We start from the raw sequence: 11,885 nt of genomic DNA, 5'->3' as shown, positions 1-11,885 counted from the left end.
TCCTCTCAGCCTGGGGAGAGGGAGAAAAAAGAGAAGAAGTGGGGATTTGCCTCAGAGAGAGTCCAGGAAACAACACAGAAAACATCTGGAGCAGAGAAAGCCAAAAAATGTGAATATTTCAGGGATTTTTGTCTTGGAGGTAGATTAATTTAGAAGATTAAAATAGAGTAATACTGCTCAGTTGTTGTGCCCTTAAAGGTTGTTAGTATAACAGATCAGTTTCAATTATTTGGGAACTAGCTGGGTTATAAACACTTATAAAACTTGTTAGGGGACAACAGATGCTGGCGAGGATGTGGAGGAAGAGGAACACTCCTCCATTGTTGGTGGGATTGCAAACTGGTACAACCATTCTGGAAATCAGTCTGGAGAATCCTCAGAAAATTGGACATTGAACTGCCTGAGGATCCAGCTATACCTCTCTTGGGCATATACCCAAAAGATGCCCCAACATATAAAAAAGACACGTGCTCCACTATGTTCATTGCAGCCTTATTTATAATAGCCAGAAGCTGGAAAGAACCCAGATGCCCTTCAACAGAGGAATGGATACAGAAAATGTGGTACATCTACACAATGGAATATTACTCAGCTATCAAAAACAACGACTTTATGAAATTCGTAGGCAAATGGTTGGAACTGGAAAACATCATCCTGAGTGAGCTAACCCAATCACAGAAAGACATACATGGTATGCACTCATTGATAAGTGGCTATTAGCCCAAATGCTTGAATTATCCTAGATGCCTAGAGCAAATGAAACTCAAGACGGATGATCAAAATGTGAATGCTTCACTCCTTCTTTAAAAGGGGAACAAGAATACCCTTGGCAGGGAAGAGAGAGGCAAAGATTAAAACAGAGACTGAAGGAACACCCATTCAGAGTCTGCCCCACATGTGGCCCATACATATATAGCCACCGAATTAGACAAGATGGATGAAGCAAAGAAGTGCAGACCGACAGGAGCCGGATGTAGATCGCTCCTAAGAGACACAGCCAGAATACAGCAAATACAGAGGTGAATGCCAGCAGCAAACCACTGAACTGAGAATAGGACCCCCGTTGAAGGAATCAGAGAAAAAACTGGAAGAGCTTGAAGGGGCTCGAGACTCCATATGTACAACAATGCCAAGCAACCAGAGCTTCCAGGGACTAAGCCCCTACCCAAAGACTATACATGGACTGACCCTGGACTCTGACCTCATAGGTAGCAATGAATATCCTAGTAAGAGCACCAGTGGAAGGGGAAGCCCTGGGTCCTGCTAAGACTGAACCCCCAGTGAACTAGACTGGTGGGGGGAGGGCGGCAATGGGGGGAGGGTTGGGAGGGGATCACCCATAACGAAGGGGAGGGGGGAGGGGGATGTTTGCCCAGATACCGGGAAAGGGAATAACACTTGAAATGTATATAAGAAATACTCAAGTTAATAAAAATAAATAAATAAATAAATAAATAAATAAATAAATAAATAAATTAAAAAAACTTGTTTGTATCTGAGAGGCACCCAAGGAGAATGGTGATGATTGTGATAGCTATCTGCTGCTGTATAACAAGGTACATCACTACCTGAAGCACCACATAATTATCATCATAATACCCTACTGCTTACACAGGTCTTCCTTACTCAACTATACAGCATATCAATGTTGGAAAGCAAGGAGCATTAGGATCCCTCTTGGAGACTACATACTAAGAAATAATGGTGGTGGTAGTGGTGCTGGTGATAGGGACACTCACATAGGAAGACATCTACAACTCATGGAATTGAATGAGCTTCCATTTTTCTTATGGTGCTTTCAAATTGGGCAACCCAGTAGAAGGTCTAGAATCCCACAAGCAGGCAAAGGTGTCAGAGACAGCCCCAACTGTTAAAAATTCCACAAGAATACCAAACTACTCAGCCATAACATACCAAAAGAGGACCTAGGTCAGACCCACATAGGCTACCTGATCTCTCTGAGTCCCCATGAGTACCAGTCAGTTGACTCTGTGTGTGTCCTTATATTCTTGTAGTATTCATGATCTACCTGCTTACTCCAATCCTTCCTCTTTAGTTCTCCATGAGCTCTCCCAATATATGGCTGCAGTACTCTGAATCTGCTTCCTTCAGTTGTTGGGTGAAGTCTCTCTGTTCTCTTTGATGACTCTTCTGCTAGGCTCCAGTCCCAAAACCCTGGGCAAGTAGGAAAAATTGCAGGTCGAAGGTTTAGTGGCTGGTTTGACATCCCAAGCACTCCATTGGAGACTTGCCTAGTTACAGAAAATGACTGGTTCAGGCTCCTTCTTCCCCATTACTTGAAGTCTTTGCTAGGGTTACTATCATAGAGTCCATGGAATTTCCATTTCCCTAGGTTTCAATCTTATCCCCCAAATACCCCTAATCCCTTCACTCAGTATTTTCTCCCTCACCCGTCAACATGATTCCTCCTTTTCCTAGTCCTTCTCACTCTGAGTCCACCTACAAAATCTGTTCTCTTTTCCTTTCCCAGGGAGATTCCTGCATCTCCTGCTTAAGCACTCCTTGTTACTTACCCTTTCTGGGTCTGTGGATTATAGCATGGTTATCTTTAACTTTGCAAATAATATCCATTTAAAAGTAAGTACATACCACATTTGTCTGTCTGGGTCTATGTTACCTCACTCAGGATAATCTTTTCTAGTTCCATCCATTTGCCTACAAATTTCATGATGTTATTGTTTTCAACAGCTGAGTAATACTCCATTGTATAAATGTAAATTTTTCTTTATTCCTTCTTCAGTTAAGGAATATCTAGCTTGGTTCTAGTTTCTGGCTATTATGAATAAAGCTACTATGAACAAATGTCCTTGTGGTAGAATGAGGCACCCTTTGGCTATATACCCAGGAGTGGTGTAGCTGGGTCTTGAGGTAGATAAAATTCTAATTTTCTGAGAAACAACCATATTGATTTCCAAAGTGACTGTACTAGTTTGCACTCAAAGATTCACAAAGAAAGAGAATTACAGACCAATTTCTTTTATGAATATTGATGCAAAAATACTCAATAAATACTCACAAAGATAATCTAAGAACATATCAAAAAGATTATCCACCATGATGAAGTAGGCTTCATCTCAGACATATAGGGATGGTTCAACATATGAAAATTATGTCAATGTAATCCACAATATAAACAAACTGAATGAAAAAAGACCACATGATCGCCTCATTAGATGCTACAAAAAAGCCTTTGACAAAATCCAACACACCATCATAATAAACATCTTGGAGAAATAAGGAATATAAGACAAATACATAAATATAACAAAGCCAATAGCCAACATCAAATAAAATAGAGAAAAAAATTAAAGCAACTTCACTAAAATTACAAACAAGACAAAACATTCCACTCTTTCCATGGCTAGTCAATATAGTTCTTGATGTTGCAGAGCAATAAGACAACCAAAGGGGATCAAGGGTGTCGGGGTCCAGCCTCAAAACAGGATCAAAGTTCTCAGCTGGAAGCAGGGATATCTGGAAGGCGCATAATAAATATACACAGACAACTTTTTTGGTACAAACTGACAGGCAAGTTTTCAAGGCTTAAGTTACTCTCTCTTCTCTCTTTCTCTGTTCTTTTTCTATCTCGCTTGCTTGTCTGCAGCTTGAGGTTGCACACACTCTGCATTCTCTTGCACAATCTGCTTTTCTCCTTTGTGCTTTCCTTTTCTAGAACTCCCACACTCATACACACCTCTGTTCATTCCTCTTTCACTGTCACATACACTCTTCATACACACCTCACACATATCTCGCACATACCACATGCACTCTCCCTCACACACGCAGTCTTCTCACACACCTCACATTCGCTCTTCACTCACTCTTCACATGCTCTTCTCATGCCTCCCTCACTTTCTCTCTCCCCCTCTCTCACTCACTCTGTAGCTTTTCTCTTGCCCCAGTCTTTTATTGATAATCCAAAAGCAGGTAGAATAAAAGACATTGTATAATCATTGCCAAATCAAATTCAAAAGAATAATCACATCCTACAAAGAATTAAGAATCACAATTGTCCCCCAAAGTTTCAAGTTTCCCCTATTCCCAGTCCTGTGGCCAAAATAATAATTGCAAACTTATCACTATTTAAACTTTGAATTTTGACTTATTATACTTCAGAGATCAGAACTCTGAGTTAAGTCAGTTACTTGCACTTTCCTGTGAAGCTCTAATGATAAATGACATGGGTAAAACTGCCAGGCAGTGGCCAGAAAGAATCAAGTTAACCCTTAACTCAGTAGTTCCTCTAGCTTTCTGTTCCTTTACATTGGTCACAATGACTCTCCTCAGAGTCCCAGTGTTTTGACTTAGTTTTCCTATTATATAATTTCATGCATTCTCTACTTCCTTATCCTGGAATCACTCTCAAATGTTATGCAAAATTTATTTCATAACTTCAATAACTTTTTCCTTTCTTGGGGTCCCAATGTTGGCTCTAATTCATTTTCTAATAATTTCTTCAAACTTTCTTTGCAAGTCAACATTAATCTGGAACTACTATTGTGCAGTTATTACATTGTTTCCAAGATGAGAACACATAGCATGCACCTGGGCCATTAGGGCTGTGCTGTGCTGTGCCCCTATGTCTCAATTTCCAATTGTTTAAGAATCATTACGTCAAGCAAAGAAGTGCAGGCCGACAGGAACTGAGAGACACAGCAAGAATACAGCAAATACATAGCGAATGCCAGCAGCAAACCACTGAACTGAGAATGGGACTCCCATTGAAGGAATCAGAGAAAGGACTGGAAGAACTTGAAGGGGCTCGAGACCCCATATGAACAACAATGCCAACCAACCAGAGCTTCCAGGGACTAAGCCACTACCCAAAGACTATACATGGACTGACCCTGGGCTCCAACCTCATAGGTAGCAATGAATAGCCTAGTAAGAGCACCAGTGGAAGGGGAAGCCCTTGGTCCTGCCAAGACTGAACACCTAGTGAACGTGATTGTTGGGGGGAGGGTGGTAATGGGGGAAGGATGGGGAGGGGAAGCCCATATAGAAGGGGAGGGGGAGGGGCTAGGGGGATGTTGGCCTGGAAACCGGGAAGGGGAATAACAATCAAAATGTAAATAAGAAATACTCAAGTTAATAAAGATTAAAAAAAAAGAATCATTACGCATGGATCCTGGCCCGCAGCAGCTCTCTGCTCCCAAACCCCATGGGAGAGAGACCTCACCGCCTGATCAGGTGGGCACTCCTGAGGCTGCAGAGAGGAGGAGACCACCAACACTGCCCACCCCTGCCCACATCCCTGGCCCAAGAGGCAACTGTATAAGGCCTCTGGGTTCCCATAGGGGAGGGCCCAGGAGCGGCAGGACCCCTGCGCCTGAGACACTGCCGGAACCTGAAGGAAACAGACCGGATAAACAGTTCTCTGCACCCAAATCCCGTGGGAGGGAGAGCTGAACCTTCAGAGAGGCAGACACGCCTGGGAGACCAGAGGAGGCTGCACTCTGTGCACGTCCAGATGCCAGAGGAAAACACCAAACGCCATCTGGAACCCTGGTGCACGGAGGCTCCTGGAAAGTGCGGCGCAGATCTTCCCGGTTGCTGCCACAGCGGAGAGGACTTGGGCAGTACCCCACGAGCAAACTTGAGCCTTGGAACCGCAGGTAGGACCAACTTTTCCCCTGCAGGAAACCTGCCTGGTGAACTCAAGACACAGGCCCACAGGAACAGCTGAAGACCTGTAGAGAGGAAAAACTACACGCCCGAAAGCAGAACACTCTGTCCCCATAACTGGCTGAAAGAAAACAGGAAAACAGGTCTACAGCACTCCTGACACACAGGCTTATAGGACAGTCTAGCCACGGTCAGAAATAGCAGAACAAAGTAACACTAGAGATAATCTGATGGCGAGAGGCAAGCGCAGGAACCCAAGCAACAGAAACCAAGACTACATGGCATCATCGGAGCCCAATTCTCCCACCAAAACAAACACGGAATATCCAAACACACCAGAAAAGCAAGATCTAGTTTCAACATCATATTTGATCATGATGCTGGAGGACTTCAAGAAAGACATAAAGGACTCCCTTAGAGAACAAGTAGAAGCCTACAGAGAGGAATCGCAAAAATCCCTGAAAGAATTCCAGGAAAACACAATCAAACAGTTGAAGGAATTAAAAATGGAAATAGAAGCAATCAAGAAAGAACACATGGAAACAACCCTGGATATAGAAAACCAAAAGAAGAGACAAGGAGCTGTAGATACAAGCTTCACCAACAGAATACAAGAGATGGAAGAGAGAATCTCGGGAGCAGAAGATTCCATAGAAATCATTGACTCAACTGTCAAAGATAATGTAAAGCAGAAAAAGTTACTGCTCCAAAACATACAAGAAATCCAGGACTCAATGAGAAGATCAAACCTAAGGATAATAGGTATAGAAGAGAGTGAAAACTCCCAGCTCAAAGGACCAGTAAATATCTTCAACAAAATCATAGAAGAAAACTTCCCTAACCTAAAAAAAGAGATACCCATAGGCATACAAGAAGCCTACAGAACTCCAAATAGATTGGACCAGAAAAGAAACACCTCCCGTCACATAATTGTCAAAACACCAAACGCACAAAATAAAGAAAGAATATTAAAAGCAGTAAGGGAAAAAGGTCAAGTAACATATAAAGGCAGACCTATCAGAATCACACCAGACTTTTCGCCAGAAACTATGAAGGCCAGAAGATCCTGGACAGATGTCATACAGACCCTAAGAGAACACAAATGCCAGCCCAGGTTACTGTATCCTGCAAAACTCTCAATTACCATAGATGGAGAAACCAAGATATTCCATGACAAAACCAAATTTACACAATATCTTTCTACAAATCCAGCACTACAAAGGATAATAAAGGGTAAAGCCCAACATAAGGAGGCAAGCTATACCCTAGAAGAAGCAAGAAACTAATCATCTTGGCAACAAAACAAAGAGAAGAAAAGCACACAAACATAACCTCACATCCAAATATGAATATAACAGGAAGCAATAATCACTATTCCTTAATATCTCTCAACATCAATGGCCTCAACTCCCCAATAAAAAGACATAGATTAACAAACTGGATACGCAATGAGGACCCTACATTCTGCTGCCTACAGGAAACACAGCTCAGAGACAAAGACAGACACTACCTCAGAGTGAAAGGCTGGAAAACAACTTTCCAAGCAAATGGTCAGAAGCAGCAAGCTGGAGTAGCCATTCTAATATCAAATAAAATCAATTTTCAATTAAAAGTCATCAAAAAAGATAGGAAGGACACTTCATATTCATCAAAGGAAAAATGCACCAAGATGAACTCTCAATCCTCATCTTCGGTTGGTTTATATACAAGTGTGCAATTTCTAGGCTTGAAAGTAAAATGATGCTATCTGGTGCTGGATAGAGCAGCCTTTTTTTTATTATGGCAGCTTGCTATTTTTGTAACATGGTGATTTGGTTGAACACAATAAAGTACAGTAGTAACTGATCTCCCCTTCTTCCTGGATGAGTGAGGAGATGATTAAATGTTGATGTCAGCATCCTTGAGCATATTCAGATGAGCTTCTGCTTCTGTTGAAAAGGATGCTGTGTTTGATTGCGGTCCGAAGCTTTGAAGCACTACTTGGCATCTCCTTCCTTGGAGGTCTCACTGTTTAAACATAACAGATTTGATAGCTTGTTGGTAAGGTGAGGTCCAGCTTGTCTCCACTAGGTCATCTTCATGTGAATCCGGTGGTTATACGGTTTTGTTCTAGGGATATTTCATTTTTTTAATAACGGTTTTAGCTGACATTCATGGAGAGAATGAATCCTTAGAAGTGTGCCACTAGTGAAAGGAAATCCTGTCTAGAGTATGTTTCTTTACAAAGCTGTGTCACACCATCCTTTGGGCCCTCTGCTGGAAAAGTAGAATCAAGTCTCAAATAATGCCTTTTAAATTGTATCCTCTAGTATTATAGATGTAGGACAGTACTGTATCATACCTCTGTGGATGTAAAATAGCTTGTACCTGCTTTATGATACGTAGTAGTGACCGTGCTTTATCAGAGCTGTTTTTAATGATGTTGCTCAGAATGTTTTCTTTCCAGATGATGATTGAGAAGCTAATTTAAAAAAAAAAATGGTGCCAGGTACCACAAGAGTAACAGAACTGTGCTGTTTTCTCGGGTTTTGTTTTTTTACTTTTTTTTTTTTAATGGAGTGTGCTGGATGTCTCTACAGTTTTGTTCAGATGACTGCAGAACCTGGAAAAGCTGTTGCTGCTGTTGATGCATAACACACTGCTATTATTGGTCTTTTTATATAAATATAAATATATACATACAGATATATAATTTGAATTTTTTGAAACTTTACCTGTGCTGTCAACTTTGGAAAAAAGTATCCCCGTTTACTGTGTTGAGTTGGCACTGTACAGAAATTAACAGCCATATTGGTCTAGAAATGTTGAACTTAAGTTTTTCCCATTTGTACAGGGGTAACACACTGTATTAAATATGTAAGGTCTTAAAAAAAAAGAATCATTACATCAAGACACATCTAGTTTCACAGAATTCATCAGAGTAAAAGGAGAAAGAAGTAGGAAAGTCAGATATAATAGAATAATTATACACAGCAAGGTCAACTGAAAAGCAGTCACGCACAAATGAAATCTATACAGCCGTTGTCCAGGGCTAAGGTTAGGAGAAATGGGAACAACTGATTTTTACAAAGAGCTGCTGTGGGCTACTGAGATGTCTCCAACCCAGCCTACTCTGGCAGCCTCTTATTTGAGATGGCAGTCCCCTAGAGGTATGTGTCTCCTGCTTCTCAGGGTCCCAAAGGCCACCCTTTTTTAAAAGGAGCTGCTTCTGGCTTCTGAGATGTCTCCACCCCAGCCTACTGCTGGCAGTCCCTATCATGGTATGCTGTCCCCAGCACAGGGGATACAAATGGAAAAGGAGGAAGTCAAAGTATCATTATTTGTAGATATGATAGTATACATAAGCAATCCTGAGCATTCCAACAGAGAACTCCTACAGCAATAACCACCTTCCACAAAGTGCCTGAAAATAAAATTAACTAAAAAAAGTCAGTAGCCCTCTGAGAAAGAAATCAGGAAAATAACACCCTTCACAATAGCCACAAATAATATAAAATATCTCAGTATAACTCTAACCAAGGAAGTGAAAGACCCATATGACAAGAATTTCAAGTCTTTTTAAGAAAAAATTAAAAACCTCCCATACTAATGGATTGGTAGGATTAACATAGCAAAAATGGTTCTGTAAGTTGCATGTCCTTCTTTAGAATAGGAAATTTTTCTTCTGTGATTTTATTAAATACAATTTCTAGGATTTTGAGCTGGAACTTTTTCTCCTTCTATTTCTGTTTTTCTTAGGTTTTGTCTGATCATAGTGTTTTACTTTCCTGGATTTTTGTGTTAGTAACATTTTATATTTAACATTTTCTTTGAGCAATTAACCCATTTCTTTTATTGGATTCTCTCTCTCTCCAATCTCTTATATTCTGTTGGTGATGCTTGTGTCTGTAATTCCTGTTCACTTACCTAAATTTTTCCATTTCCAGAATTCCCTTCATTTGTGATTTCTTTATTGTTTGTATTTCCATTTTCATGTCTTCAACAGTTTTTTCCTTCACCTGTTTTGTTGTTGTTGGGATTTTGTTTGTTTATTTTCTTTTCTTTTTGACACAGGACTGTTCCTCCAATTTGTTTTCCTCTTCCTTGATTTCTTTAAGTGGTAGTTTTTCATTTCCTCTTTAGATACTAGGGTGGTTTGAATATGTTTGGCCCAGAAAGTAGCATTGTTAGAAGTTGTGGAAGTGTGTCACTGTGGGGGTGGGCAAAGAGGGTTTCCTCCTGGCTGCCTGAGGATGTGAATCTTCTAACTGCCTTTGGATCAAGATGTAGAACTCTTGGCTCCTTCTTTAGCACCATGCCAGCCTGAACACTGTCATGATTCCTGCCATGATGATAATGGACTGAACCTCTGAACCTGTAAGCTAGCCCCAATTAAATGGTGTCCCTTATAAGAGTTGCCTTGGTCATGGTGTTAGTTCACAGCAATGGAAACCCTAAGACAAAGACTTTTATCATCTCCATAAAGTTGGTTTTAAGGTCATTTTCTTCTAGTTCAGCTATGATGGAATATTCAGGTCCTGCTGTCAGAGGATGGCTGGGCTCTGGTGGTGCCATGTTGCCCTGGCTATTGTTGATTGTGTTCTTACACCGGCATTTAGGCATTTGGGTTTGGGATGACCACAAGTCTAGGTGCTGATTTCTTAGTTTGTCTCTACTAGATGGTGCTTTGTCCCTTGGTTTCTGTTTCCTCTTTGGTCTTATGATCTTTGTAGCCTGGATTTCTGGTGGCCTCTGTGTCCTCTGATCTGGTAGGGGAGTATCTTTCTAAGTTGGGGACTAGATTTTTGGTGGCTAACTTGGTCATTAGTACAGTCATGGGGGAGGTTCTCTCCAAGTTGAGGAGTGGGCATGAGGGGCACTGAGTGAGTGGAGGACATCCACTGGTCCTTTTCTATCTGGGTTCTGACCTTCTGTGTGATCTCTGATCCAGCAGAGAGTTCACCTACCTGCTTGGCTTCCACCTGTTCTTCAAACTGTAGTCGCCTACTCTAGTTCTCTTGCTTGGTGTGGCCTGCACCTTGACAGCTGAAGTCTGCAGGAGCCGGAAACAGAGGTATTATCATCAGAGTGGGTGGTGGGGAAGGATGGTGGGGGGCAGTGGAATGGGTCTTTGGGAACTAAATCTAGGGAGTGAGGCAGTTCAACTGACAGGAGCATCACTCATCTGTTCTCACTGTTGTGGCTTGTACCTGAGCAGTAGAAGTCCCTGAAGCGATTTTTCTAAAGGGGAGTGTGACAAAAGGATGTGGCAAATGATCAACTATGCTCCCAAGAAATGAACAAACAGAAAATGTATCATGTAAAAATGATCCATAACTTTGGCAGAAGGAATGAGTGGGATAAACTGCCTAATAAATGGTATTTCAACACATGTTATTCTTTATCAAAAAATTATTTATTTGCATTTATAGTTACTCCATGATTACTACCCTAGAAAGTGATAATGACCTAAATATACTACCTACTAAATGCATCCTCACAATCTGACACCAATCTTTTCTCTTTAGATAGCTAAAAGAGAACGATGACATTTTTGCTTAAACAAAACCTCACCTTCAGTTTAATTTCATGTAGGCTATGCAAGTCTTGTCTCTGTGCCAGCAGGCCTAGGCCAGCCCATCAAACCAAAGGGAGAAGTGAAAAGCATTTCTCCAGTTTCTAAGTCCCAAGCTACACCATGTAGATGGAGGCCACACTCCTCCAGCCACACTGTTGACAGGTGCCATCCTTCATTGTCCTGTCCCTTTGGCCAAGACCTTTGTTCTTCTCGCTTCTTCACTGTGAAGAAAAAAAGAAAGAAGACTGTGTTTATTCCACACTTATTCAGCTTTGTTTTGCCAGGCTGACTTCTCTCTCTCCTTCTCCCTCTCCCTCTCCCTCTCCCTCTCCCTCTCCCTCTCCCTCTCCCTCTCCCTCTCCCTCTCCCTACCCCCCCCCGTGTGTGTGTGTGTGTGTGTGTGTGTGTGTGTGTGTGTGTGTGTGTGTAAACACTTTCGCAGAAAGGTACAAAAACTCGTTTCCTGATCTTCAAAAGACAGAACAAAGCCAGAGTGCTCTCAGGGTAGCTTACAAGGCAAGTCAGGGAGATGAGTTTTCTACTAATGAAGGTGTGTAAGCTACCTTAGGTAGATACCTTGAGATAGGAGCTAGGAGCTCCATGATTGCTGCTCCAGAAATTTAAACTTACAAAAGGAGAGGGGAGGAGAGTGGAGAATGGAAAGGGCTTTAAGGGAAGA

The 11,885-nt window shown here is 41.6% G+C and overlaps 1 protein-coding gene across 1 annotated transcript in view; it reads right to left on the bottom strand.

Moving 5' to 3' along the window:
* Positions 1-1,381: 1,381 nt before the first annotated feature.
* Nsun3 (NOP2/Sun RNA methyltransferase 3) overlaps positions 1,382-11,885 on the bottom strand; it is a 102,180-nt gene continuing 91,676 nt past the window's right edge. Inside the window, exons 8-10 of the transcript XR_010055930.1 lie at positions 11,203-11,427; positions 10,596-10,681; positions 1,382-2,175 (exon numbers count right to left, since the gene is read on the bottom strand). The gene's annotated coding sequence lies outside the window, so the exon portion shown is untranslated. The remainder of the gene's footprint in view (positions 2,176-10,595; positions 10,682-11,202; positions 11,428-11,885) is intronic.

This window comes from Rattus norvegicus, chromosome 11 (genome assembly GCF_036323735.1).
Source record: "Rattus norvegicus strain BN/NHsdMcwi chromosome 11, GRCr8, whole genome shotgun sequence".
Taxonomy (NCBI): domain Eukaryota; kingdom Metazoa; phylum Chordata; class Mammalia; order Rodentia; family Muridae; genus Rattus; species Rattus norvegicus.
Note: the sequence above shows the minus strand (reverse complement) of the source record. Positions and strands in the feature narration are given on the sequence as shown.